This window comes from Tachypleus tridentatus, chromosome 7 (assembly GCF_004210375.1).
Source record: "Tachypleus tridentatus isolate NWPU-2018 chromosome 7, ASM421037v1, whole genome shotgun sequence".
In the NCBI taxonomy this organism is placed as follows: domain Eukaryota; kingdom Metazoa; phylum Arthropoda; class Merostomata; order Xiphosura; family Limulidae; genus Tachypleus; species Tachypleus tridentatus.
The window spans coordinates 91,826,490-91,832,163 of record NC_134831.1 but is presented as its reverse complement, the minus strand read 5'-3'; the positions used below and the strand labels follow the sequence as shown (position 1 = coordinate 91,832,163).

At 36.0% G+C, this 5,674-nt stretch overlaps 1 long non-coding RNA gene across 1 annotated transcript; it reads left to right on the top strand.

Annotated features, from left to right (window-relative positions):
* The first annotated feature begins 223 nt into the window (after window positions 1-223).
* LOC143256191 (uncharacterized) lies at window positions 224-5,383 on the top strand. The gene is made up of 4 exons (XR_013031207.1): window positions 224-1,011; window positions 2,575-3,049; window positions 3,250-3,489; window positions 5,357-5,383. It is a non-coding gene; the product is annotated as an uncharacterized LOC143256191 (long non-coding RNA).
* The last annotated feature ends 291 nt before the right edge of the window (window positions 5,384-5,674 follow it).

Sequence of the window (5,674 nt, the reverse complement as noted above, 5' to 3'; positions counted from 1 at the left end):
CAGTTAAGGTCGAAACGTTGTTCTCTGTAAAGTGTTAATACCCATACTAGACGTTCTGAGCTACATTTCTGATTTCAAGTGGGTTTCTCGTCATCAAGTGTTAAGAACTTTATGGTGAGCAAACCTCATGTAGTAGTCACGCGTCAAGCGCGTGCAGACGAGCTTAGCTTTTCTTTTCAGTGATGTCAAGAAACCCACTTGTTGAGAAATTTATATGCAAAAACGGCTCGTTTGGGTTGAGAAATTATTTTACATAGAAGAGCGAACAACGTTTCGACCTTCTTCGGTCATCGTCAGGTTCACAAAGAAAGAGGTAACTGACCGGAAGCTGACCACATGTTTGAAAGGGGTTGTGTAACTGTGTGTCGAAATGTAGAGGGCGGTATATTTTCTCAACCCAAACGAGCCGTTTTTGCATATAAATAGCTTTTCTTTTGTTAACCTTTAGAAAGATTGGGGTCAAAAGTTATTAGAAAACTGAGGTCAGTCAGTCATCTTGAAGTCTCTCAAGGTATCCTGATCTGGCTGACCTAGTGTTTAGTATCACTCTTTTTCTGATTGGGCCAATTTGGCGGGAAGCTCTGCTGAATCGTACTGCTATAGGTCCGACGAACAGATGTATTAACTCAGTGACGTATTAACTGTATACCGTTCCGCACGAGGGCGCTACCAGGATACTACAGCGGTGCAGGTGAAACTTATTTGTGTATCGCTACCTCCGTGTTGGAGTACAGGTGTAGTTGAAAATGTTGGAAGAAAGATGTTACAATTTTTATCATCTTGGGAAACTGGATTGGGTATTCACGTGCGTCAAAACGTTGGATAGGTCCAGGGAAACAATTTGGCATGATTAAAGAAAGGTAACTGGTCAGTCATTCAGTTATGTGGGTTTGGTTTATGGCCAGCACTTTCAACCGGGCCTGAGAGCAAAGTGCCCTCCCTATCAGACCCCGCCAAGTCCTTGATTCTCATAACAGACTACAAGTCTCCACTTTACCGAAGCATGTTAAGGTAAGGAAAGCGCCTCTTGTCGACAAGGGAATACAGTTACGGTATACCCTGTATTTAAACTTAACAATATTTCTTTTATATCTTAAGATAGCGTAGTTTACCAACAAGAAACGTTTCCAAGTTAACGTTTTAACAATTTATTTTCATAAAGTATATTTAGAAAAAAAGTCTATGTAGTAATTATGTTACCTCTAAAATTATTTTTAATTTTGTGGCTCAAACTACAAATTTTATGAACGCCCCCTTGCGACTCGTTTTGAAGAAGGAAAGTGAAGCAAAGTATACTACAATACAGATAACTATTCTTTCAAACACTTTTAGGGTTACGAAAGTTTTGTACACTATTTGAACATATAAAACTATATTAAAACTGCGAGTCACATGTTCGTTACCCCATAGAAGGTAGTAAACCTACGGAAATATAACGTCATAAAGTCCGAGATTCGATTCCTATCGGTTGTCACAAACAACTTAAAAAATTTCTGCGTTGAGTGAAACAATATGGCTTTCTGAGACACTGATTTTTTGATAATATAGTAACTGAGGTAAGACTGTAATATGTTTTTCTATTGATATTGTTCGTACTTGAAACCGACTTCAATATAGACAAATTTGTTTATTCTATAAACAAACGAGATTACCAGAGATTTCGAACGTTATTCTTGGATTCCAGTTCTCAGTGATCATTCTTAATGCCCTTTAATCGAGAACCAATTGTGTTAAAAACTGTGCAAACATTTAAAATTAATAATTGAGTACCAATTTGCTATTTGCTCACGGAATTCTTTACCGTTTCTTTGAAAAAAAAATCAAAACGTTTTTATGAAAAATAAAGTAAAATGAAAGGTTTACGTGTTTGTCTCTTGTAGAGCACGAGACTACACAATATGTTATCTCTGATGTGCTCATTGCTTGTATCGAAACCCTGTTTGTACAGTTGTAAGCTCACGCAGTTGCCAAACATCAAGTGTGAGAGATGTCGGGCAGTATTTGTTTTGTAATCAGGAAATTATATTTACGTTTACTTTCAAAAGAAAATCTGTTCCACATTTGCCACTAGGTGATGCAACTGGACTTTTCTTTCGTGTACAGAAAGTTATAGAATGTTCTAAACGTATAAGTCTGTACATTTGCAAGAAACGTCATAAGTTTTCAGTTCCAAGTAAAAATGACGACAGGTGGGTTACATTATGCCACAGAAAATCCATTTTAAAGTTGCTTATTTATTTGATCTTAACCCATCTTATATTTCAATGGTGGTTTGCTGTGGCTACATATGAATCAAGAATGGTGAGTGATTAATTTGTATTTCGAATGACCTCAGTGACTGGTGACCTATATTATTTAAACACGTGTAACGTACATTCTACATTAATTGACAAACAACAAGGAAAAAGATGAATTAGTTGACTTTCAAATAGGTCATATTATAGAAACCAATTAATATATGTACGTCAGTAACCCAAATAACACAAGAGGTCAAAAGTTGGGTCATCAGGTAAGCATAAGATAATAACGAGGGAATGAGTTCTGTGTCCGAAAACCTAATTATTCATCTTGCAGGAACTTTGAAGATGTCCTTTTATGACGAACTGAAGCAGATATAACAGCCAAAGGTGGAACCACACGTCACTGAACCGCTTGCATTGGGTGTTTGTATTTCTTTTTTGTCCAGCCTTGTCCATAGCTTTGACGTTATGAGAACGTAACAGAGAAACGTGAGAGCACGTGACTGTTGTTTGACCGTTCATTTGTGCTGGTAGGAATAAATACAGCTACAAATTAAAAGTATGCCTCGTGTTACTAGTTTCAGTGAAAAAAACGTTTAAAATAATTAAGTTTCTACTCTTGCGGACTTTAACTTTTGCTTCCGTAAGCTGATTGGTTAATCAGTCCAGAAGTCCAAAGTCAGCGATATGCAGGCTTTGCAAGCCTAAATATAATTATGACACGTCTCACATGTCTCGTTGATAGCAGAATGGTGGGATGCAAAACCAGAGCCCGAAGTTATAGGGAGTTTTCTAGTGCTGTAATAACGGTAGGTTAATAATTAGTTAATTTTAACATGTTTATAATACAGTATATCTAGGTAATCTTGTTGAAATAAATACAGTTTAATACGGTGTATTTTTAATATGTATTCGAAACCTGCACAGTGTGAAAACTTATTTCTTTCATAAGGATAAGAGAAATAGTCCTTGAGATTAAAAACGAATATCTCATTGTTTTATTTCGTAGCTCTAAAGTCAACAATGAAACGATGATTCATAGACATCATCCATGACCCTAACTGAGGTCACTTACTTTAATAACTTCCTCACAATGGGTCCACTGCCAACATTGACCATTGGATCAGACTTGTCTCAGAAAGGCACCGAATTTCAAATAAATCCGCGTCATTCCATATCCACTGGCTTCTCCAAGGGTCTTCTCAACAAACCTGGTCAGAACAACTGTTTTTTAAACAGTGCAGTACAGGTTGGTCAAACGTGCTATTCTATCCATTATCGTGTCCATTTCAAGACTTAAATATTTATACAGATTGTCCTGATTCTAATTGAAGTTCCTAACATTAATACAGATTGTTTTGTTATTTGTAGATGTTTTAACATTAATACAGATTATTTGGTTCTTTGTAGATGTTTTGACATTAATACAGATTCTTTGGTTCTTTGTGGATGTTTTAACATTAATACAGATTCTTTGGTTCTTTGTGGATGTTTTAACATTAATACAGATTCTTTTGTTCCTAGTTTTTAATGTCAGTTAAAGCTGTTCCCTTTCTAGTTCAAGTTTCATAATAATATTTTAAACAATACAACATAACATAAAAATTGTGTCATATGAACTATTAAATCAAGTTAAAAGTTATATTTATTATATTGAACTACAAGATGGTACATTATATACCGTGTGTATTTGTTATATATAATAACTAATTCTCACCTAGTGTACTGAGTGTGTCTGTAAACTACAATAATTCTCACAACGAACTACCTGTGTCTGCAATTCAAGGACACACTTGGAGCTAAAGTCGAGTTAGCCCATGGTTCTAAATTGTGGGGTTTGACTCACTAGACGTTTCAAAATATCTTTACTTAGGGACCATTACAGTACAAAAATAACTTTTATAAACAGACATTTGTTGTTTTTATATACCCAGTGTTTCCCAAACCTTAAATTTTATTTAATTTCTGACTGTAAAACTATCACTAATGATAGCGCTGCCATTCATTGAAGAAACTGCTGAGAATTCTTAAGTAAAAAATAACATACAGCGAGGGGAAAACATTGGGGTAGCTAGTTAGTCAATATAAGGTGTGTCTTTGAGTACCACTGAAGTTCTTATGGTGAGGTACGAGAAATCACCACTTGTGATCTGGGCTACCCAGTAAAGGTGGTAAAACTGTATCGTCTAGTCTTATTTAGACACAAGAAACCATTGCATGTTGTGATCTGGCCTACCCAGCATATTATGGCTTACCAAAGGCCCAGCGATGAGTCAAAAGTTATAACATTAAAAACCGGACTTCGATACCTGTAGTAAGCACCGCACAGATAGCCCATTATGAAACACTTTTGTGCTCCGTCAGTTGAGGCTGTGTTGGTTTATCCACGTCAATTAGTTCAGCTTCCAGATATACACTGAAACACATTCCGTACCTCCTAAAGATCGATGTCACCGAGACAATACCTTGTTCTTTTCAGACAGCATATCTTAGATCTGGAGTAATTCAAAGAGTCCAAGAACAATGACAAATAAGATTGTATTATAATATGCCAACTATACTACATACCCAGTGTCGAAGAGGTATTCCGTACAATACACCGACTCATTAGGCCTGCTGGGATACCACAGACCTAAACTAACAGTGGTCTAATAGCTGCATATGTCATCGGTTTCCATAAATCATTCTTGTCGGACTAAGTAGCTCTTGGTTTTTGATGTAAGGTTTATCATTTACAAACATCGACAGTTCACTTGTGTAATAATATCAAACAGGTGGGTCGGAGAGATGTTACATTACATCAAATCGAGCTGATTCCGATGGGTGAGTCAGAGATGTTATTACATCACAGGGAGTCCGAGAGATATTGTTATTACATTATAGTTGGGTTAGAGAGATATTCAGTTACAGGTTACGTTATTATTACGTTACAAGTGGATAGAGGAGATGTTATTATATTATAAGTGGGACAAGAAGCTATGACGTGAGGTTGAAAACAGCGACATCTCTTCGACCTGGTTGAGGCTAGGCTAAAATTAAAATAATATAATTAATTGCTTAGTTCTCCCCACAGTAAAATAACTTCTAATCTGAAATGTTTACGTTCCACATTCCAGAGACGCCACGATCCGAGAGCGAGACGAGACTGGTACATCTTAACTCTTGAAATATAATATTGTAAACTGATCTGTTACGAATGATACATTCCATTAAATTTTCAAAGCTGTTTCTGTCCGTGACACAAATTATTTTATATGTTGATCGCGTTTTACATCAAACGCATGCGTATTGAGAATATGAACTGTATAATTAAAATTAAGCACAGTTTTGGATTTCACGTTATGCAAAAAAAGGCTGTAATAGATTAGTTGATAATTGTGTAACATAAATATAATTGTTAACTCGTAGAAATACCCGTTTGTTTGTTGCGACAG